Source organism: Dama dama, chromosome 11, assembly GCF_033118175.1.
Source record: "Dama dama isolate Ldn47 chromosome 11, ASM3311817v1, whole genome shotgun sequence".
Taxonomy (NCBI): domain Eukaryota; kingdom Metazoa; phylum Chordata; class Mammalia; order Artiodactyla; family Cervidae; genus Dama; species Dama dama.
Window position 1 is genome coordinate 70,475,797 of NC_083691.1, and position 24,707 is coordinate 70,500,503.

Genomic DNA, 24,707 nt, shown 5'->3' on the forward strand with positions numbered 1-24,707 from the left:
TTGGAGAAGAGACTGAAGGAGTACATACATAGGAATAAGGAGATGCAGCGACTGTAGTCTAAAGAGACTAGGTGTGACGTGCTAGTGGCTTATACCGGAGTGGTAGCAGAGAAGGCTGAGATGCAAAAATGTAGAATATAGGATATTTTGAATATGGAGCAAACAGGATATTACAGAAGGACTGACTGGATTCCAGATGTTAAAAAAAAAAAAAAAGAGTCAGTGATGAGACTATACTGAACCTGATCGACTGGATGGGAGATTGTTCAAATTAAGGAGACAGGAATGCTGAAAGTAAAACAGGTGGTGAGGTACAGGTATAAGGAGTTATTAAACATGCTAATTTTTTTTTCAACTTTTTTTTTTGTTTTTTTTTTTTTCATTTATTTTTATTAGTTGGAGGCTAATTACTTTACAATATTGTAGTGGTTTCTGTCATACATTGACATGAATCAGCCATGGATTTACATGTATTCCCCATCCCGATCCCCTCTCCCACCTCCCTCTCCACCCGATTCCTCTGGGTCTTCCCAGTGCACCAGGCCCGAGCACTTGTCTCATGCATCCAACCTGGGCTGGTGATCTGTTTCACCATAGATAATATACATGTTTTGATGCTGTTCTCTCGAAACATCCCACCCTTGCCTTCTCCCACAGAGTCCAAAAGTCTGTTCTGTACATCTGTGTCTCTTTTTCTGTTTTGCATATAGGGTTATTGTTACCATCTTTCTAAATTCCATATATATGTGTTAGTATACTCTAATGGTCTTTATCTTTCTGGCTTACTTCACTCTGTATAATGGGCTCCAGTTTCATCCATCTCATTAGAACTGATTCAAATGAATTCTTTATAATGGCTGAGTAATATTCCATGGTGTATATGTACCACTGCTTCCTTATCCATTCGTCTGCTGATGGGCATCTAGGTTGCTTCCATGTCCTGGCTATTATAAACAACAGTGCTGCGATGAACATTGGGGTGCACGTGTCTCTTTCAGATCTGGTATCCTCGGTGTGTATGCCCAGAAGTGGGATTGCTGGGTCATATGACAGTTCTATTTCCAGTTTTTTAAGAAACCTCCACACTGTTCTCCATACCGGCTGTACTAGTTTGCATTCCCACCAACAGTGTAAGAGGGTTCCCTTTTCTCCACACCCTCTCCAGCATTTATTGTTTGTAGACTTTTGGATAGCAGCCATCCTGACTGGCGTGTAATGGTACCTCATTGTGGTTTTGATTTGCATTTCTCTGATAATGAGTGATGTTGAGCATCTTTTCATGTGTTTGTTAGCCATCTGTATAGACATGCTAACTTTGAGATGCCTGTTCAAGTGAACACATCAAACAGGCAGGTAGTTACCTATTTTTGAACTTTCTAGAAAACTTTGGCACTAGTGACTTTTTTTCACTAATGTACCCTTTTATTTTTTATTTTTCTAGCTTTATTGAGTTACGTGCTCCATCACTCAGCTCAGTTCACTTCACATCAGTCACTCTGTCATGTCCAACTGTTGCGATGCCATGGACTGCAGCACACCAGGCCTCCCTGTCAATCACAAACTCCCGGAGTTTATCCAAATTCATGTCCATCGAGTCGGTGATGCCATCCAGCCATCTCATCCTCTGTTGTCCACTTCTCCTCCTGCCCCCAATCCTGCCCAGCATCAGGGTCTTTTCCAATAAGTCAACTCTTTGCATGAGGTGACCAAAGTATTTGAGTTTCAGCTTTAGCATCAGTCCTTCCAATGAACACCCAGGACTGATCTCATTTAGGATGGACTGGTTGGATCTTCTTGCAGTCCAAGGGACTCTCAAGAGTCTTCACCAACACCACAGTTCAAAAGCATCAATTTTTAGGCACTCAGCTTTCTTCACAGTCGAACTCTCTTATCCATATATGACCACTGGAAAAACCATAGCCTTGGCTAGACGGACCTTTGTTGGCAATGTAATGTCTCTGCTTTTTAATATGCTATCTAGGCTGGTCGTAACTTTCCTTCCAAGAAGTAAGCATTTTTTAATTTCATGCCTGCAGTCACTATCTGCAGTGATTTTGGAACCCAAAAAATAAAGTCAGCGACTATTTCCACTATTTCCCCACCTATTTGCCATGAAGTGATGGGACCAGATGCCATGATCTTAGTTTTCTGAATGTTGAGCTTTAAGCCAGCTTTTTCACTCTACTCTTTCACTTTCATCAAGAGGCTCTTTAGTTCTTCTTCACTTTCTGCCATAAGCGTGGTGTCATCTGCATATCTGAGGTTATTGATATTTCTCCCAGCAATCTGCATTCCAGCTTGTGCTTCCTCCAGCCCAACATTTTTCATGATGTACTCTGCGTATAAGTTAAATATGCAGGATGAAAATATACATACTCCTTGACATACTCCTTTCCTTATTTGGAACCATTCTGTTTTTCCATGTCCAGTTATAACTGTTGCTTCCTGACCTGTATACAGATTTCTTAAGAGGCAGGTCTGGTGGTCTGCTATTCCCATCTCTTGAAGAATTTTCCACAGTTTATTGTGATCCACAAAGTCAAAGGCTTTGGCATAGTCCATAAAGCAGAAACACATGGGTTTTTTTTGGAACTCTCTTGCTTTTCCAATGATCCAGCTGATGTTGGCAATTTGTTTTTTGGTTTTTTTGTTTTTTTTTTTTTTTTTATTTTTTTTTTTTAGATCTTGTTATCTTTTTTTTTTTTTTTTTTCCCAGTGGGTTTTGTCATACATTGATATGAATCAGCCATGGATTTACATGTATTCCCAATCCCGATCCCCGGCAATTTGATCTATGGTTCCTCTGCCTTTTCTAAAACCAGCTTGAACATCTGGAAGTTCAGAGTTCATGTATTGTTGAAGTCTGCTTGGAAAATGTTGGGTATTACTTTACTAGCTTTACTAAAGTTGGTATTTTCTATTTACTAAAAAACCTCTTGATGAAAGTGAAAGAGGAGAGTGAAAGAGTTGGCTTAAAGCTCAACATTCATAAGACTAAGATCATGGCATCTGGTCCCATCACTTCATGGGAAAACGATGGGGAAACAGTGGACACAGTGTCAGATTTTATTTTTGGTGGCTCCAAAATCACTGCAGATGGTGATTGCGGTCATGAAATTAAAAGATGCTTACTCCTTGGAAGGACAGTTATGACCAACCTAGACAGCATATTAAAAAGCAGAGACATTACTTTGCCAGCAAAGGTCCGTCTAGTAAAGGCTATGGTTTTTCCAGTGGTCATGTATGGATAAGAGAGTTGGACTGTGAAGAAAGCTGAGCACTGAAAAATTGATGCTTTTGAACTGTGGTGTTGTTGGAGAAGACTCTTGAGAGTCCCTTGGACTGCAAGAAGATCCAACCAGTCCATCCTAAATGAGATCAGTCCTGGGTGTTCATTGGAAGGACTGATGCTAAAGCTGAAACTCAAATACTTTGGCCACCTCACGCAAAGAGTTGCCTCATTGGAAAAGACCCTGATGCTGGGCAGGATTGGGGGCAGGAGGAGAAGTGGACAACAGAGGATGAGATTGCGCGATGGCATCACTGACTCAATAGACATGAGTTTGAGTAAACTCCGTGAGTTGGTGATGGGCAGGGAGGCCTGCGTGCTGTGATTCATGGGGTCGCAAAGAGTCAGACACGACTGAGCGAATGAACTGAACTGAACTGAACTATCACTAAAGCAAGCTTTACTTTACTAGCTTTACTAGTGTGAGATGAGTGCAATTGTGCAGTAGTTTGAGCATTCTTTGGCATTGCCTTTCTTTGGGATTGGAGTGAAAACTGACCTTTTCCAGTCCTGTGGCCACTGCTGAGTTTTCCAAATTTGCTGGCTTATTGACTGGAACACTTTCACAGCATCATCCTTTAGGATTTGAAATAGCTCAACGGGGAATTCCTTCACCTCCACTAGCTTTGTTTGTGGTTATGCTTCCTAAGGCCCACTTGACTTCACATTCCAGGATGTCTGGCTCTAGGTGAGTGATCACATCATTGTAATTATCTGGGTCATGAAGATCTTTTTTGTACAGTTCTTCTGTGTATTTTTGCCACCTCTTCTTAGTATCTTCTGCTTCTGTTAGGTCCATACAATTTCTGTCCTTTATTGAGCCCGTCTTTGCATGAAATGTTCATTTGGTATGTCTAACTTTCTTGAGGAGATCTCTAGTCTTTCCCATTCTATTGCTTTCCTCTATTTCTTTGCACTGATCACTGAGGAAGGCTTTCTTATCTCTCCTTGCTGTTCTTTGGAACTGTGCATTCAAATGTGTTTATATTTCCTTTTCTCCTTTGCTTTTCATTTCTCTTCCTTTCTCAGCTATTTCTAATGCCTCCTCAGGCAACCATTTTGCTTTTTTGCGTTTCTTTTTCTTGGGGATGGTTTTGATCCCTGTCTCCTGTACAATGTCATGAACCTCCATCCATAGTTCATCAGGCACTCTATCATATCTAGTCACTTAAATCTATTTCTCACTTCCACTGTATAATCATAAGGGATTTGATTTAGGTCATACATGAATGGTCTAGTGGTTTTCCCTACTTAATTCAATTTAAGTCTGAATTTGCCAATAAGGAGTTCATGATCTGAGCCACAATCAGCTCCCAGTCTTGTTTTTGCTGACTATATAGAGCTTCTCCATCTTTAGCTGCAAAGAATATAATCAACCTGATTTCTGTATTGACCACCTGGTGATGTCCATGTGTAGAGTCTTCTTTTGTGTTGTAAGAGGGTGTTTGCCACCTGAAAAGATGCTCAGCATCACTCATTATCAGAGAAATGCAAATCAAAACCACAATGAGGTACCATTACATGCCAGTCAGGATGGCTGCTATCCAAAAGTCTACAAACAAGCAATAAATGCTGGAGAGGGTGTGGAGAAAAGGGAACCCTCTTACACTGTTGGTGGGAATGCAAACTAGTACAGCCGCTATGGAGAACAGTGTGGAGATTTCTTAAAAAAACTGGAAATAGAACTGTCATATGACCCAGCAATCCCACTTCTGGGCATACACACCAAGGAAACAAGATCTGAAAGAGACACGTGCACCCCAATGTTCATCTCAGCACTGTTGTTTATAATAGCCAGGACATGGAAGCAACCTAGGTGCCCATCAGCAGACGAATGGATAAGGAAGCAGTGGTACATATACACCATGGAATATTACTCAGCCATTATAAAGAATTCATTTGAATCAGTTCTAATGAGATGGATGAAACTGGAGCCCATTATACAGAGTGAAGTAAGCCAGAAAGATAAAGACCATTAGAGTATACTAACACATATATATGGAATTTAGAAAGATGGTAACAATAACCCTATATGCAAAACAGAAAAAGAGACACAGATGTACAGAACAGACTTTTGGACTCTGTGGGAGAAGGCAAGGGTGGGATGTTTCGAGAGAACAGCATCAAAACATGTATATTATCTATGGTGAAACAGATCACCAGCCCAGGTTGGATGCATGAGACAAGTGCTCGGGCCTGGTGCACTGGGAAGACCCAGAGGGGTCGGGTAGAGAGGGAGGTGGGAGAGGGGATCGGGATGGGGAATACATGTAAATCCATGGCTGATTCATATCAATGTATGACAGAAACCACTACAATATTGTAAAGTAATTAGCCTCCAAGTAATAAAAATAAATGGAAAAAATAAATAAATAAAATAAAATAAATAAACAAAGAAACAAACAAATAAAAAAAGAAGGTGTTTGCTCTGACCAGTGCATCCTCTTGGCAAAACTCTATTAGCCTTTGCCCTGCTTCATTCTGTACTCCAAGGCCAAATTTGCCTGTAATTTCAGATATCTCTTGACTTCCCACTTTGCGTTCCATTCCCCTATGATGAAAAGGACATCTTTTTTGGGTGTTAGTTCTAGAAGGTCTTGTAGGTCTTCATAGAACTGTTCAACTTCAGCTTCTTCAGCAAACTGGTCGGAGCATGGACTTGGATTATTATGATATTGAGCATTAGTTGTTGGCCTGGAAACAAACAGAGATCATCTATCATTTTTTACATTGCATCCAAGTACTCTATTTTGGACTCTTTTGTTGACCATGATGGCTATTCCATTTCTTCTAAGGGATTCTTGCCCACAATAGTAGATATAATGGTCAGCTGAGTTAAATTCACCCATTCCTGTCCACTCTAGTTCGCTGATTCCTAAAATGTCGACGTTCACTCTTGCCATCTCCTGTTTGACCACTTTCAATTTGCCTTCATTCGTGGGCCTAACATTCCAGGTTTCATGCAATATTTCTCTTTACAGCATCAGATTTTACTTCTATCACTAGTTTCATCCACGAGTGGGCGTTGTTTTTGCTTTGGCTCCATCTCTTCATTCTTTCTGGAGTTATTCCTCTACTGATCTCCAGTAGCATATTGATCTCCACTGATCACCTACAGACCTGGGGAGTTCATCTTTCAGTGTCGTATCTTTTTGCCTTTTCATACTGTGCATGGGGTTCTCAAGGCAAGAATACTGAAGTGGATTGCCATTCCCTTCTCCAGTGGACCACATTCTGCCAGACCTCTCCACCATGACCCGTCCGTCTTGGATGGTCCTACACAGCATGGCTCATAGTTTCATTGAATTAGACAAGGTTGTGGTTCAGGTGATTAGATTGGTTAGTTTTCTGTGATTGTGGTTTCAGTCTGTCTGCCCTCTGATACCCTCTCTCCTCGCCTTCCATCTCACAGGGGTTTCTCTGACTTTGGACACGGGCTCTCTCCTCACAGCCTCCACCACTGACCTTAAACGTGGTCAGGAGTGGCGGACGTGGTCAGGACCTCTAGGCTGCTTGCTGCTCCAGTGCCGCACAGCCCTCACTTGCCACTTCAGCTCTGCACAGCCACCTATCGAGGCTCACTCACTAAGTCGTGTCAACTCTGTGACCCCATGGACTGCAGCCTTCCAGGCTCCCCTGTCCATGGGATTTTTCAGACGAGACCATTGGAGTGTATTGCCATTTCCTTCTACAGACGATCTTTCCAACCCAGGCAGATTCTTGACCACTGAACCAGCTGGGAAGCCTTAGTGAGATTTAATTGACATTTAATAGTATGTAAGTTTAAGGTGTACAGTGTAAGGACTTGAGACGTATATATATTTTAAATTATTTACCACAATAAGGTTAGTTAACACAACCTTCATCTCACATAATTACCATTGTTGTTGTTTTTATAGACAGAATATTAAAACTCTACTCTCAGCAATTTTCAACTATACAATACAGTATTGATAACCACTGTCATCATGCCATAACTTAGATCCACAAAACTTACTCATCTTATAACTGAAACTTTATATCCCCTGACCAATATGTCCTCCATTTTCTCTACCCCTCCTCAGTCCCTGCAACCACCATTCTCTCCTGTGTTTCTGAGTTCAGGGTTTTTGTATTCCACATATAAGTGAGATCATACAGTGTTTCTCTCTCTCTCCCTAGATAGATAGATAGATAGATAGATATGCCATTGTCTATATCCGATGGATATTTGTTTCAAGGTCTTGGCTATTGTGAATCCTGCAGCGAACTTGAGAGTGCAGATATCTTTTTGAGATTGTGATTTCATTTCCTTTAGATGTATACCTAGAAGTGAGGTTGTTGGATCATATGGTAGTTCTATTTTTAACTTTTTTGAGGGATGCTCACACTGTTTTCTACAGTGACTATACTAATTTAAATCTCCACCAACAGTGCACCAGGGTTCTCTTTTCTTGATATCCTTGCCAGCATTGATCTCTTATCTTTTTGATGACAGCTGCTCTAGCAGGTGACAGGGGATATCTCACCGGGGTTTTGATATGTATTTCTCTGATGATTAATGATAGTGACATTCTCACATACTTCCTGACCATTTGTATTTCCTTTTTGGAAAAATGTCTAAGTCCTTTGCCCATTTTTTCTTATCAGGTTTCTTTTTCAGTAGAACTGTATGAGTTCCTTATGTATTTTTGGATATTAACTCTTATCAGATTGATGGTTTGCTAACATTATTTTCCAATTCCACATTTTTTAAAATCAATTGTCTCCTTTGCTGTGCAGAAGTTTTTTAGTTTGATGTAGTCCCACTTGATTTTTGCTTCTGTCACTTGCATTTTTGGTGTCAAATTCAAAAAATTACCAAGACCAATTTAAAGGAACTTTGTTTTATTTTTAGAGTATCATGGTAACAGATCTTACATGGAATTCTTTACACAGTACAAGATAATATTTCTAATTGGAGTAAGTTGGGGGCCACATTCATTCTTTTGCTTGAGTATGTATGTAGTTTTCCCAGCATAATTTATTGAAGAAACTATCCATTTCCTGCTGAGTATTATTGAATCCCTTGTTAATATTAGTTGCTCATATACATATGGGTTTTTATCTGGGCTCCAAATTCTATTCCATTGGTCAATGTATCTGTTTTGTGGCATATCATTTTTAATATTAAAATTTAGCTGCCATTAGCACATAGCTGATTTTTAAAAACATTAGCCTAAAAATGGTCTATGTTGTTATTTCATTACTGAAAACAAAGACAAGAAGGATTTGAATAACTCTGACTTATTGAACAGAATTATATTGCTTTCAAAAAATGGTGAATATATATCCACCTGGATGAATATGTGTCCTTCTAATCACAGTTCAGTTCAGTTGCTCAGTCGTGTCCAACACTTTGCAACCCCATGGACTGTAGCACGCCAGGCTTCCCTGTCCATCACCAACTCCTGGAATTTGATCAAACTCATGTCCAACGAGTCGGTGATGCCATGCAACCATCTTATACCCTGTCATCCCCTTCTCCTCCCGCCTTCAATCTTTCCCAGCATTGGGGTCTTTTCTAATGAGTCAGTTCTTCACATCAGGTACCCAAAGTATTGTAGTTTAAGCATCAGTCCTTACAATGAATATTCAGGACTGATTTCCTTCAGGATGGACTCATTGGATTTCCTTGCAGTCCAAGGGACTCACAAGAGTCTTCTCCAACACCACAGTTCAAAAGCATCAATTCTTCAGCACTCAGCTTTCTTTATGGTCCAACTCTCACATCTATACATGACTATTGGAAAAACCATAACTTTGGCTAGATGGACATTTTTTGGCAAAGTAATGTCTCTGCTTTTCAATTTGCTATCTAGGTTGGTCATGGCTTTTCTTCGAAGGAGCAAGCATCTTTTAATCATGGCTTCAGTCACCATCTGCACTGATTTTGGAGCCCAAAAAATAAAGTCTGTCACTGTTTCCATTGTTTCCCCCTCTATTTGCCAAGAAGCAGTGGGATTGGACGCCATGATCTTAACTTTCTGAATGTTGAGTTTTAAGCCAGGTTTTTACTCTCCTCTTTCACTTTCATCAAGAGATTCTAGTTCTTCACTTTCTGCCATAAGGGTGGTGTCATCTGCTTATCTGAGGTTATTGATATTTCTCCCCCACAATCTTGATTCCAGCTTGTGCTTCATCCAACCAGCTTTTCTCATGATGCACTCTGAATATAAGTCAAATAAGCAGGGTGACAATATATAGTCTTGACATACTCCTTTTCCTATTTGGAACCAGTCTGTTGTTCCATGTCCAGTTCTAACTGTTGCTTCTTGACCCAAATACAGATTTCTTAGGAGGCAGGTAAGGTGGTCTGGTATCCCATCTCTTGAAGAATTTTCCACGGTCTGTTGTGATCCACATGGTCAAAGACTTTGACATAGTCAATAAAGCAGAAGTAGATCTTTTACTGGAACTCGCTTGCTTTTTCAATGATCCAACATATGGCAATTTGATCTCTTGTTTTCTCTGCCTTTTCTAATTCCAGTTTGAACATGTAGAAGTGCATGGTTCATGTACTGTACAAGCCTGGCTTGGGGAATTTTGAGCATTACTTTACTAGCATGTGAAATGAATGCAATTGTGCGGTAGTTTGAACATTCTTTGTCATTGTCTTTCTTTGGGATTGGAATGAAAATTGACCTTTTCCAGTCCTGTGGCCACTGCTGAGTTTTCCAGATTTGCTGACATACTGAGCGCAGCACTTTCAGAGCATCATCTTTTAGGATTTGAAATAGCTCAACTGGAATTCCATCACCTCTACTAGCTTTGTTCCTATTGATGCTTCCAAAGACCCACTTGATTGTGCATTCCAGGATGTCTGGCTCTAGGTGAGTGATCACATCATCGTGATTATCTGGGTCATGAAGATCCTTTTTGTATAGTTCTTCTGTTTATGCTTGCCACCTCTTCTTAATATCTTCTGCTTCTGTTAGGTCCATACCATTTCTGTCCTTTATTGTGCCATCTTTGCATGAAAATTTCCCTTGGTATCTAATTTTCTTGAAGAGATTTCTAGTCTTTCCCATTCTATTGCTTTCCTCTATTTCTTTGCACTGATCACTGATGAAGGCTTTCTTATCTCGCTGAGCTATTCTTTGTAATTCTGCATTCAAATGGATATATATTTCCTTTTCTCCTATGTCTTTAGCTTCTCTTCTTTTCTTAGCTATTTGAAAGGCCTTCTCAGACAACCATTTTGCCTTTTTGCATTTCTTTTTCTTGGGAATGGTCTTGATACCTGTCTCCTGTACAATGTCACAAACCTCCATCCTTAGTTCTTCACCCTTAGTTCTTAGTTCATTCTTAGTTCTTAGGGCTTCCTGGTGGCTCAGATGGTAAAGCGTCTGTCTGCAATGCTGGAGACCCAGGTTCCATCCCTGGGTCGGGAAGATCCCCTGGAGGAGGAAATGGCAAGCCACTCCAGTACTCTTGCCTGGGAAGTCCCATGGACAGAGGAGCCTGGTAGGCTACAGTCCATGGGGTCGCAAAGAGTCGGACATTACTGAGAGACTTGAATTGGCTTGACTTTAGTTCTTCAGGCACTCTGTCTATCGGATCTAATCTCATGAATCTATTTCTCGCTTCCACTATATAATCATAAAGGATCTGACTTAGGTCATACCTGAATGCTCTCCTGGTTTTCCCTACATACTTGAATTTAAGTCTGAATTTGTCACTGAGGAGTTCATGATCTGAGCCACAGTCAGCTCCCAGTCTTGCTTTGGCTGACTGTATAGAGTTTCTCCATCTTTAGCTGCAAAGAATGTAATTAATCTGATTTCAGTATTGACCATCTGGTGATGTCCATGTGTGGAGTCTTCTCTTGTGTTGTTGGGAGAGTGTGTTTCCTCTAACTAGTGTGTTCTCTTGGAAAAACTCTATTAGCCTTTGCCTTCCTTCATTTTGTACTCCAAGGCTAAATTTGCCTGTTATTTCAGATATCTCTTGACTTCCCACTTTTGCATTCCGGTCCCCTATGATGAAAAGGACATCTTTTCTGGGTGTTAGTTCTAGAAGATCTTATAGGTCTTCATAGAACTGTTCAACTTCAGCTTCTTCAGCTTTACTGGTTGGCACATAGACTTAGATTATTGTGATATTGAATGGTTTGCCTTGGGAACAAACAGAGATCATTTTGTCATTTTTGAAGTTGCACCCAAGTACTGTATTTTGTACTCTTTTGTTGACTATGATGGCTACTCCATTTCTTCTAAGGGATTCTTGCCCACAATAGTTGATATAATGGTCATATGAGTTAAATTCACCCATCCAGTCCATTTTAGTTCACTGGTTCCTAAAATGTTGACGTTCACTCTTGCCATCTCCTATTCAACCACTTCCAATTTACTTTGATTCTCGGACCTAACATTCCAGATTTCTATGCAGTATTGTTCTTTACAGCATCGAAATTTACTTCCATAACCAGTCACATCCACAAGCGTGCATTGTTTTTGTTTTGGCTCCATCTCTTCATTCTTTCTGGAGTTATTTCTCCACTCTTCTCCAACAGTATATTGGGCACCTACAGACCTGGGGAGTTCATCTTTCAGTGTCCTATCTTTTTGCCTTTTCATAGTGTCCGTGGCGTTCTCAAGGCAAGAATACTGAAATGATTTGCCATTCTCTTCTCCATCACCTATCCTATTCACCCTATTCATCCTATTCATCACTCTATTCACCCTATTCATCCTATTCACCTATCCTCTATTCACCCTATCACCCATCCATCTTGGGTGGCCCTACACGGCATGGCTCATAGTTTCCTTGAGTTAGACAAGGCTGTGGTCCACATGATCAATTTGCTTAGTTTTCTGTGATTGTGGTTTTCATTCTGTCTGCCATCTGAGGGATAAGGATAAGAGGCTTATGGAAGCTTCCCGAATGGAGAGACTGACTGTGGGGTCTGCTGCAGGTTCGGGGGCACTGAATGCAGCAGTGCATATATGGGAAGATAATGCAGAAGGTCACCAGTACCTTCATCACCTCCACCGTATTTTGGTCTTGTCAAACAACAGGAGGGAACACAGCCCCACCCATCAACAGAAAATTGGATTAAAGATTTACTGAACCTAGTCTAGCCCTTCAAACAAGACCCATTTTCCCCTTCTAATCCCAGTAGAGTATTGAATAGTGATGGTAAGGATTTACTGTGTGCCAAGTAATGTTATATATATGTATGTATATGAATATAATATTATAATATGCCACATATCATAATAGAAACTATATATTATGCTGTATTATAAATACATATTTTTATACACTTTTAAAATCCTCACATCAAACCTGTGAGATAACCAGTATTACTCATATTCCACTATAGGTCAGGAAAACTTAATTCAAAGATAGTAAGTTAACCCACTAAAATTAATACAGATGTTGTATCCTCAGTCAGAATTTGAAGTCAGGGTGTCCAGTGGCAGAGTTGACATTCTTATTCACTATGCAGTACTGCTCTTCTAATACTAAATAAAAAAAATAAGTCAATGTATTGGAGTCTGTTTATGTATATGTGTGTTAGTCACAGGGTCATGGCTGACTCTTTGCAACCCTATCAACTGTAGCCTGCCAGGCTCCTCTGTCCATAGGATTCTTCAGACAAGAATACTGGAGTAGGTAGCCATTTCCTTCTACAGGGGATTTTCCTGAACCAGGGACTGAACCCAGGTCTCCTCCATTGCAGACAAATTCTTTATTGCCTGAGCCACCAGGGAAGCCCATTTGTAATATTTAAAATTCTTGAAATAATACACAAATTAGTTTTACTAATCTAAATTTATGTTGACTTGCAAAAAATAATATTGCATGTTTATGATGTTTATGAAAGTATTATAATTAACACATGGCTTCATAAAAACAATCTAGTAGATTTAGAATTTGCAAAGTTAGAAAAATACTATGCTTTTAGTTTTATTAAGATCTTGCCTCCAACTAATAAAAATAAATGGAAAAAAAAATAAAAAATAAAGGTGAAGAATATTGAAAAAAAAAAGATCTTATATTTATGCAATCAGCTGTCACTATTATTTCCTAATGAGGAGTGACTATATGTTTAAGAAAGTAGCTTCTGAAAACATCCTTAATCCTCTAATCTATAAAAAATTGATATTTTCGACTGAAGTTGTAGGTGGGTCAAACAGAAAGTTCCTGACTCTAGCAACAAAACTTTTTTCACTTTCCTTCCGTGAGAATTCTCCTGAAGGACAGAAGTGTGCCCCTTGAGGGCAGAGTCCATGTTCCATACTTTCCGTATGTAGTCTAAACATGAAACTCATGTGAGGGATATATGGATATTCAACATACCTTTTGACTTTAATACTATACAGAATTAAGTTCTATTCTCTCTCACCTACATTTTCTTACTTCTACTTAGATTTGAATTCATAAACTCCTAGAAGTTCCTTCCTATTGCCATTATACTTTATGTTACCTAAATATTGAAATCATACTATTATTTCAAATATTAAAATCATAGAATTATTTCCTGAGTCTACCACTGTTGAAGTTAAAGGTCATCTCACTTTGGACTTTAAGTGTACTTATCAACAAACCAGAGGGTGCTTCAGTGTTGCCTCTGCAATGAGTTCCTCAAGATCATATGAAAAGGAGTGTTTTTTGAAGAGGACCTACACTAAATAATCTTTAAAAACAGGCAGATATTTTGTAACACAGTAAAGTTCTTCCACATTTAAATAAGAAGAACCTATGGAAAGGTATTAACACAATAGATATGAACATCCATTATTTCTCACATGAAACTGTAATCCATGCAAGCCAAAATGATCTGGCAATAAAATCAAAATTAATATATAAAAAAATCTCCCCTCTTTAAATGTATGTTAAACCTATTTTCCTTACCAATACAAATCTTCCTAACTGTGCACCTTCCACATACTCCCTGTTGATGTAACTTTTTTATTGACTTAGGTTTACATCAAAGGTTCAGATTCAAGTTCATTTTACATGCAGTAAAAATTAGTTGACCAAATGTTATTTTTTCTCTTGATTTTTATTGTTGTTATTTATATATAACTGACATATACATTATACATATTAGTTTCAAGTATAACACACAGTGATTCAATATTTGTAGAAATTGTGAAATAATCAGAATAAGTCTAGTTAACATCAATTTTTATACATAGTTACAAATTTTTATCCTTGTTTTGAAAGCTTTTAATATTTACTCTCCCAGCAAGTTTAATATGTACTTTCCTGGAAGTTTGTACTTTTTAATCCCCTTCACCCTTTACTAGTAATTAAAATTATTATTTTAATCAAAACCTCCTGATCCATATCCCCCCATTTTCAGAAAGGGTCATGGATGATTAGGAAGCCCAAATTGAAGAATATATATGTGAAGAAAGGAGAATGAAATATAGGGAAGTAAATGTAGATGGTGATAACCAAAATTCAATTCTGTTTAACAGATAATTTTGAGTATCAGTCATATGCAGAACACTGAAATGAATTTTGGAAAGAGTTATAATGATGAATGCAAATAAGTCCTGTCCTTGAAAAGCCACCACAATGATTAACTTATAAATATGTCTAAAAAATCAATTCATAATTTAGGCAAAATATTTAAACAATAAATAAATAATGAGAAAAGGATCCAGATAATCTGTTTCTTATCCTAATCCTTTATGTCTCTTAGTTGTGCAGAAGAAGATGGGATACATTCTGCCTAGGAAAGTCAGGAAGACTCTATGATATAGTTTATGTCGGAATTTTTATATTAGAAGACATAAGAAAGTCCTTATACTTTTTTCTAACCTTTTGTTATGAAAATATTTAAACATATAGAAACATTGAAAAAATTGAACAGTGTATATCTCTATCCAACCATCTATCCCTCTATCATCCATCAATCCATTTTATTATTCTTTGATACTATTCAAAAGTAAGTTGCATGCACTTCACCATTAAGTATGCAATATATATATATCAATAACGAGAATTTAACATTTGCTCACTTTTTTCATGTAACATTGCTTATACTGAAATGTACAGATTCTAAGTACACCATCTGATGAGCTTTGACAAGTGCATCAGATTGGTATAACAAAAATACCTCTCAAGATACAGACCATTGTCCTAAGCCTAGAAAAATCCCTGAGGTTTTTTTCTTTTTAATTTCACCATTCTGGTCCGTGTTCAGTGGTATCTCATTGTGACTTTAATCTATATTTCCCCAATGACTAATGATGTTGAGTACATTTTCACTGCTTATTGTCCATTTGTATAAATTCCTTTGTGAAATATCTGTTTATTTCATACTATATTAAAGTAATATCTGTTCAATTAAACTTAGGACCTGAAGAAATACCCAAGCCATCTGAGAGCAATAATTATTTCATAGTACGTGTCACTAATAAAGGCTTCATAAAAATTGTGGTATAAAAATGAATAGGATGTTTTTACTATTGAGATATGGTTAAATGGTTACTAACATATTTATCTGAATGACTGTCTCAAAAACTGAGTTACTCAACTTATCTCTTCCTGACGGTTGAAATTCTTTCTCCAGGTTGAAGGTGGCTAGAAATTTTAGTGGGTTTTAGAGTTAGAATCCTGGGTTCCAGGATACAAATGGGGGTATGAATACTTTCTGACACAGAATACATTTCAGGATTAGAATGTAATAATATGTTTTGGAAATCTTAACACAGTGACTAACACACTGCATTCATCTACTAAATGTTGATTCTTATTTGTCACATGATCAGATATTACCTAAAAGTATTGATATATTAGCCACTAAAATTTCTACTAAATTTTTAATAATCCAGTGCAAATGTGATTTACAAAATATCCTGGTTTGTGTTCTGGTGAGTCTCTCAAGACAGTATTATGCATTTAATTTGCCACCTCAAATTTAGTACCAAGCATAGTGTATGATAGAAAGTTAGAACTTTTTAAATTTTTTCAAAGTACAAAATAAATAATAATACAGATATTTCTTCAAACTTTAACCAGATTCTCAAAATTTGTTTTATTATCCTTTCTTTCCAGATATTCATTCATTGAACCAGCATTGTTAAACACTAACTGTCTGTCCTACATTCTTCTAGTAGCTTAAAAATGATAGAATAGTTCCTTACTCATTCATTTTATATTAAAGGAACAGGAAAAAAAATAAACACATTAGCAAGTTAATTTGAGAAAATATCAGGCGGTAACAAATGCTGTAAAGAAAATAAAATGAGTACTTTTTAGGGAATGCTTATGTGTATTAGCTTTCCTTCTTTATGGTTTTATGCAAAGTAAAAGTAAAATCCCTACCATTTTCCATTTAAATATTAGAAAATATATTACTTTTAATCAAAAGAAATAAAGCAGGCATTCTGCATGACGCTCCTTGAAGGCTAGCTGATGGTTTGGTAGACAATCAGGGTTTGTAAGAGCACAAACTCTTTTGTCTTTTCAGGGAAATAAGTATGAACCCAGCAACTGGTTATCAGAATACAGCTCACACAGAGACATCAAGGAAGGGTGCACACTCAGCTGATGAGGTGAGACATCAACATTTACTCCATGAATCAGATTCCAATCTCTCTTTGTGGTTGTTCCAGAGATTTCGCAGGTTAGGAAGGTTGCCACTCAAAGTGGCTTCTGGTCAATGACTCCAAGCATAGGTTATAATTGTCCCTCTAATCATTAGTGATTTAAGCTCCTGACTGAACATCAGGCCAAAGAGAAAATCTAGGGTTGCCTGCCTCACTGAAACACTGATCATTGTTTTGCTTGTAGTTATTGGGGATACAAGGAACTGTGTGTGTATAATGAGGTAGTAATTAAGTGGTTATAGGTACACTGCAGTCAAACTTGCTGGTATTTGAATTCTGGTTCTGAAATTCACTATCTGTATGATGTTGGATTAGCTACTTGTCTGCATCAGATTCCCTGGGAAACAGATTCTAAGACGGTTTTGAATACATGAGATGTATTGGCTGGTACTCTCAGGAACAATTTCTGTTAGCAGTGAGAGAAGTAGAATTGAGAGGTTGAACTGGGATGCAGCTGAAACAGAGGCTCAACTCACAGACATCAAGGAGGCTCTAGAACTAGGAAGGGCATGAGTGCATGCTAAGTCACTTCAGTCATGTCTGACTCTTTGTGACCCTGTGGACAGTAGCCTAGAAGGCTCCCTAGCAAAGCTAAGAGCTCCCCAGGTTTCTCTCCTGTTGGGACAGTTGATGTTGTCCACCTGGAGTGCAGGTGATTGTCTAAAACTTAATCTAACAAAAGATGTTTTGGAGAACAAGTATTTCATTACTGACATTGTTTAGAATTACAGGTGCCTGGTGATAATTAGAGCAAATTGACTTTTAGTAACTTTTTAAAAAATTTATTTTTTCTCTGCAGACACTGCATCCCTTTATTGCCTGCAGCTGGAGTGTGCTATTTCTACCACCCAGCCCTTGCAATGCCATGTCATAACTCTTGAATTCTCTGGGAGGAGCTCAGCTAAATACCTTATTACCATTGTAGTGTTGATAAAACTGAGGCACTGAGGAGTTAAGTAGCTTGCTTAGATTTCATAGCTGGTCAGTTATGGAGCTATTATTTGAGTAAGGGTGACAGGTGACTTACATGTAGAGCCTGTGAGCTCAACCTCTCAATCCTTGCAGAGGTATCATGAAGGTTTAAAGCAACAACTACATATAATTTGTCTGAAATTTAATAATAACACTTCTTATATATATTTGGTCTCAAGACCCTTTACACTCTTAAAAATTATTGAGGACTTTTTCTTCCATGGATAAATATTTATCAACATTAACTGTGATTGAAATTGAAACAAAAAGTACAAATAAATATTTACTTATCAATTCATTTAAAATAACACTTATAAAGTAATTACATGTTTTTATAAAATATTGATACATTTTCAAAGCAAAAGAAATCTTGTGGAAAGAGTAGCATTGTTTTACATTATTGAACAATATCTTAATATCCATCTTAATGGAAAAATTAATTCTCATTTATGTTTCTGCACTCAATCTCTTAAAATGTATTATTTTAGTTGAAGTAAATGGAAAAAAAATACATACGCTTATATGTGTGTGTGTGTATATATATGTACATACATATACATATATCCTTTCCACGCATGTGTATATACAAATATACACACACACATATATATATACATACTATATATAATATTTATACGTGGTTACATACACACATCTAAAATAATGACTTTTCCAAAATATTAGTTTGCATAATCTTTGCTATTATTATTACCAAAACGAGTTTGTGAATTTTCAACTTGTATCTTTGTTCTAAGACCAATAATAAAGTGAAAAAATCCTTGGACAAGCATTCAAAAGAATTGTGTTCCAGGCACCCTCACCATATTTTTACCTGTCTGTCCTTAGATAAGTTATTTCAATTCTCTCATTTCCTTGACTCATCTAAAAACCTGGAATATTAACTCTTGCCCCAGTGATCTTACAATCATTGTAAGCATTAAGTAGAAAATGAGTATAAAATATATTTGTAAATTATTACATGAACAAAGTTATTATTGTGACTACAGTGTACTCATTATAGTTATTATTAGAAAATTCACCTTCTTAAAACACAGGCATCATTAATGATACCATCCTATTTACAATTCATGAATATAGGTATCATTAATGATACCATCCAATTTACAGTTCATGAAAAGAAGCAATGAAGGGCAAGCCTGAGCACTTACGTAAACTTATACTCCTGACACCTCAGACAACACATGGATAAAACTGAAGTTAGTATTTTCCCTTCCACATTTTTATCTCCTTTTTTATTCTTAGGTTAATTAACTCTCATCTCCTCATTTTTCCATAAACTTAGACTAAGTCTTACTTCAAATTCACCCTTCTACTCTTACCACCTATTCAATTGTTTGCCAAAGCTTAGGATCTGCAGTCTTATTGTTTAATATGTCCACCTCTTGTTCATTACTTTGGAGGTAGAATCTTCAATTAAGTCCTCAACAACTTAGATCATTTAAATTGTCTCCTAGATGATCAATCTTCCTGCATTTGTGTTTCAGTTTCTCCAACCAATGTTCACATTGCCCAAGATTATAGTTCTAAACGAAAGCAGAATCACGTTTCTAGTTTAAAAAAAATTTTTTTTGAATGTTTTTCAACTGAGAATAATATCCAAACTCGTTGCAGAAAAGTCATAGTTCTTTGTGAACCTGCTTCATCCTGTCATTCCCTGGAGAAGGAAATGGCAACTCATTCCGGTATTCTTGTCTGGACAGAGGAGCCTGATGAACTAAAGTCCATGGGGTCACCAGAGGATGACTTAGTGACTGAATAGCAACATACTATCATTAAATGCTCATCTCCCCATACATCTTGATTCCTAGCACTGAGAGATATACTGCATTTTTAGACTACACCAATCATTTTCTAACACCTTTATCACTTTGCTCACAGTTAAAATGTCCTTCACCCAGTTTCCTACCACTCCTAAAAAGACCTGATTATCAATGTCATTCTCATCCAAACTCAGTGCAAATGTCTAAATATTCATAACCTCTGGCTCTCCCTTGGGGTTTAACTTCATAGCTCAGTTGGTAAAGAATTTGCCTGCAATGCAGGAGACCTGGGTTGAACTCCAGGGTTGGGAGGATCCCCTGGAGAAGGAACTGGCAACCCTCTCCAGTATTCTTGCCTGGAGAATCCAATGGACAGAGGATCCTGGCAGGCCACAGTCCATGGGGTCTCAAGAGTCAAAAAAACATAGCCATTAAAGAGAGAGAGAGGCTCTCCAGGCAAAACTAATTGCTCCCTACTGTGCTATACCAGAGAAATTTGTTTCCCCCTGTGTTATTTAATGTACACATACTTATCAACAGTCTACTAGACATTGAATTATGTGTAGGATTTTAAATGATTTTATATGAAATTCATGCTCAACTAGCTCATCAAATGACGTCATTTTGTTTTATCTTGTGTTTTCAGGTTATATTATAAGCAGTGTGATGGGATAGATTGAGACTCGGTTGTCTTTATTTTCTATATAGTATCTAGCATAATACTTGCACAATGCCTTGAACAAATGTGATTCCAAAAATGTTGATTTTGCTTAAATTTATAAAGACTCACAGAGGTTGAAGAATTGCACAAAACTACCATGCCTTTTGGTGGTTTGTTTAGACAAGAAGAAACTTGTCTTAAATATCTAGATACTTTCTGACAAGTCTTCCAGTATCCTCTTACTTACTACTTCTGCTTTCTTGAAAGACAATCCAGTATACAACTTTCTTTTCTGTACTTTTCTTCTATTTCCAAGGGAAAAAAATCTCTGAAATGTGATAATATGATTACAAAAATAGGATGTTTTTGCTTGAGTTCTATTGTTCCTGGTTTCACTCCATTGACAACTAAAATTTCTAACCTAAAAAATATGCATATAGCTATACATCAAATACCTGTGAAAGATGATGAGATTTAATATTTATATATATGAATTTTGTGAGGGCATGGTTTTCACCATTAAGTATACTGGTAAAAGAATTTCCAATGACTTTGAAAAACTGATGAGTCAGTCAGAATTATATTAAGTTGTGACTTAAATGAATAAAGTGTTTTGTTTTTTAACATCATAAAAAGTTCAGAGAAAGAGTCAGGAACAGGCATGGTGGCTTCATGATGCCATCAATCACCAGGCACTTTCTATCCACCATTCAGGATATGTTTATCTCCCCCCACTCTTAATGTGACTATTTTGCCTCCAGGTATCATGTTTGTATTCCAGTGAGGAAAGTGGGGGAGGGCATAAGTTAGAAGGCATATGCCAGCTGAATCAGTCCCTCTTGAAAGACACCAAACAATGCCAAATTATATATCTCATTAACCAGATCTGTGTCTCTTGGCCATCTTTATCTAGAAGGGAGGCATAGAAAATATTTTTTTTGTGGCAGCCATGGTGATTTTTAGCTTAAAATTTTGTGTGGTAGAGGAGGCAAGCTTGTTTTTAGTATGAGTTTTCTGAGCCAAACCAAAGTATTGTTAAGTGGTTGGAGTAATAATCTTTCAAAAACTGTACTTGTTCTGTTTTTTAATGAAAATGACAGTATTACCAAAAATCAGTTAATTCATAGGATTCTTTATTTTATTAGTCATAAAATCCTTTGGGTTTCCTGACAGAAAGATGTGTATTTTAAAAATATAGGTAGCTATATATATGCACATTATATAATTAAGACAGATTGATCACACATCTCAAAATTCTTGATATAATCTCAGACACGGTAATTAAAATTTGAATTTATAGCTATATTTATTATGTTTTTCCTAAGTTTCTCTAATGTTTTTCTGAACATTTGGTTAAGAAAGTTTTATACTTGATTTGGAATATAAGCAATTGAAACCTACATGTTTTCAACATCAATGACTATAACCAGCTGCTTTGGTTTATATCCTGATCCTAATGTCATTAGCAATCTACTAAAAGCAATTTAATATTATTAAAATCATTAATCATTCAGTATTTTATGGAAGTAATCTTAATTGCAGATTCAGTTATTATAAACCTCAGAAAAGTAGGGAAAAAATTCACTCCAAGTCTCTAACGAAGACTGTCAGATACAATTTTTTTTCAGTAAATACTGAAATTTCAAGTGAAAAGCAATATAGTGCAGTGGAGAAATAATACTCCTCTATACTAAGGAAAGATCAATTGATTGATAAATTAGAAAACATTTATCAACTACCTGTTATTTACTGAGTTGTTTATTAGATGCAATAAATAAAGTAGATAAAGTATTAATGATTTTGTTTGAAAGGCTAGTAAAGCACACAAAGCATTAAGGAACACCATCATCTTTATATTCAAATGGTAAATTTGAATCACAGAATTTCCCAGGTGGAAAAACTTCTGATATTAATCAATCCCCATGAATTAGGACATTTAATGCTGACTCCTGTAGCAAATAACTGCAAAACGCAGTGCCTGATAAAGCACAGATTTATACTACTCTTGTCAAGGACTAAGATTGGAGGTCAGAAGGTGGTGTTTGCTCTGTGAAGTTATACAAGAATCTAGGCTCCTTTGATCTCAATGTTTATTCATCCTGTAAGGCCAAAGAGGCTTCTAGATGGTCAAATAATAAGTATAGAAGGGTTAGCCCTGAAAGGGGTTTATATTACTCTACCTTCCATGACCTCGTCAGGCCCCATCTAACTATCTCCTCTGCCTGAAGATCTCCTTCATTCCCTCTTGGCCTGGTTAACCGAATCTCATTTAAGATCTCAACTCAAGCCTCACTTACTGAGGCAATCCTTCCCTGACAAGTTTTAAGACAAATATCTCTTTTAGATATTCTTAGAAATATGTCTTCTTATTAGCACTGTTCCAGATATGATTTTAGACCATTTGGTTAAATAAATAGTTAAATGAAATATTAACATTTAAATATCACTTAACTATATTGGTTAAATATTATTTAACTGTTAATAGTTAAATAAAATAATGATTAAATAAAGTAAAATCCCTTACTGTGTTTTAATATAATGTGAATAGGAATTATATCCATTTTTTTTAACATGTTATCTCTCTGGTCTGACATCATACCTGATCTGGGGAAAGTGTTTAATAATCTGTTGAGAGGATGAATGAATAAAGCTTGCATGAATGAATATGTGAATAGATCCATGAAGTAAGTGTCTTTGGGCACAGGTTTATCAAACAGTGAAACTGAAGCCCAGTAGTATTGACTTTGAATGCATTAGTTGCTTATTCTTTGATTGGGTTCTATTTATAGATTAAAATCTATCTTCATGGTCTTATGAACTTTAGGTATGATGGGTCATTGAACCCATCTAGATTAATTTATAGATTTTGAAATAAAACTGTCTGACCCCATTAGAATGGATAATTTATGTTTTAATATATATATATCATATTCATATTATTATATAATTAATATATTACTAATGTTAATATGCATAATATAGTATATAAATTATATAATAATAGATATATAATCACTGTTGTGTGTGTGTATATATACATGTGTGTATGTGTATATAACTGTCATGCAGAAAATTTTAAAAGCTATACAAATAGATAGAAATGGTCTGGTACCTTAACAATATACTATTAAATTGGCATTGTAATTATATTTGATCTGGGTCTTAGATGTAGGTGATATTAGGCAATAATAGCAAGTAATTGCAGATATAGATTTAAAGGGAATGAAGAACTCAGTTCCTAGGGAAGATGGGGAATCAAATGATAGCAAATGTTGAACCAGAATCATTCTTAGGATTCAGACTAAGGTGAATATGCCTAGTTGAATGAGGATAGGGTTTTGAATGAGAGAACACAAATATCAGGAAAGGACTTTGGTATCCTAAAGTAAACATCCATCACAAGAAAATATTCCATCCCAAAATTGCGTCTCAGTCAGCACAGGCATGAGATAGCAACAACGCTGTGAAAAGGTTGGTGACTGTTATTTTTGTTTTCAGCGGTTTTGTTGAGGTATGATTGGCATACAGTAAACTCCTCATATTTAAAGTATAAGAGCTGATAAGTTTTGACCTTGTATGTATCCATGAAACCATAATCAAACTAAAAAATAACATGAATATCAAACTCAAAAGTTTCTTTGAGCACTTTTGTTATTCCTTCCCTTCCTCTCATAACCTCATCTTACCCTGACAACAGACAACCACTCATCTTCTGTCACCACAATTAGTTTGCATTTGTTACGATTTTGTAAAAATAGAATCACATAGTATATAAATTATTTTCTCTTTTTCACAGGGTGGAGGAAGGATCTGGCTTGTTTGCTCACAGTAATTAATTTGAGATTCATACATCAATCAGTATTTTTTCCTTTTAACAATTGAATAGCATTTATAATACAGATATATCAAAATACATTTGCGTATTCACTTGTTGGTGTATATATACATCAATATGTTGAGGTCGATTTCAATTTGGGGCTATGGACATTTCTTTATAAGTCTTTGTTTCTAAGAGTGAAATGGTTGGACCATATGAAGACTTTAAATATGGTAGTGTTTGTCCTCAAAATTTGTCCTTCATTTCCAGAGTTCTTTTTGATAATTTAGATCTTTTGAATGTTCACATGAATTTCAAAATCAGCTTGACATTTTTCACAAGGATGCATATGGCAATTTTAATTGTGATTTACATTGATTTCCTGCAGCTACAGTAATAATTTCCCACTAACTTGGTGCCTTTAAAAAAGAGCTATTTATTCTTCCACATGTCTGGAGAATAGATGTTTGAAGTTATAGCAGGGCCATGCTTCTTCCAAAGACTCTAGGAAAGAATCCTTCCCTTCTTCTTAGCCTCTGGAGATTGTCAGCAATTCTTGGCATTCTTTGCCTTTAAGGTACATTGCTCCAATATC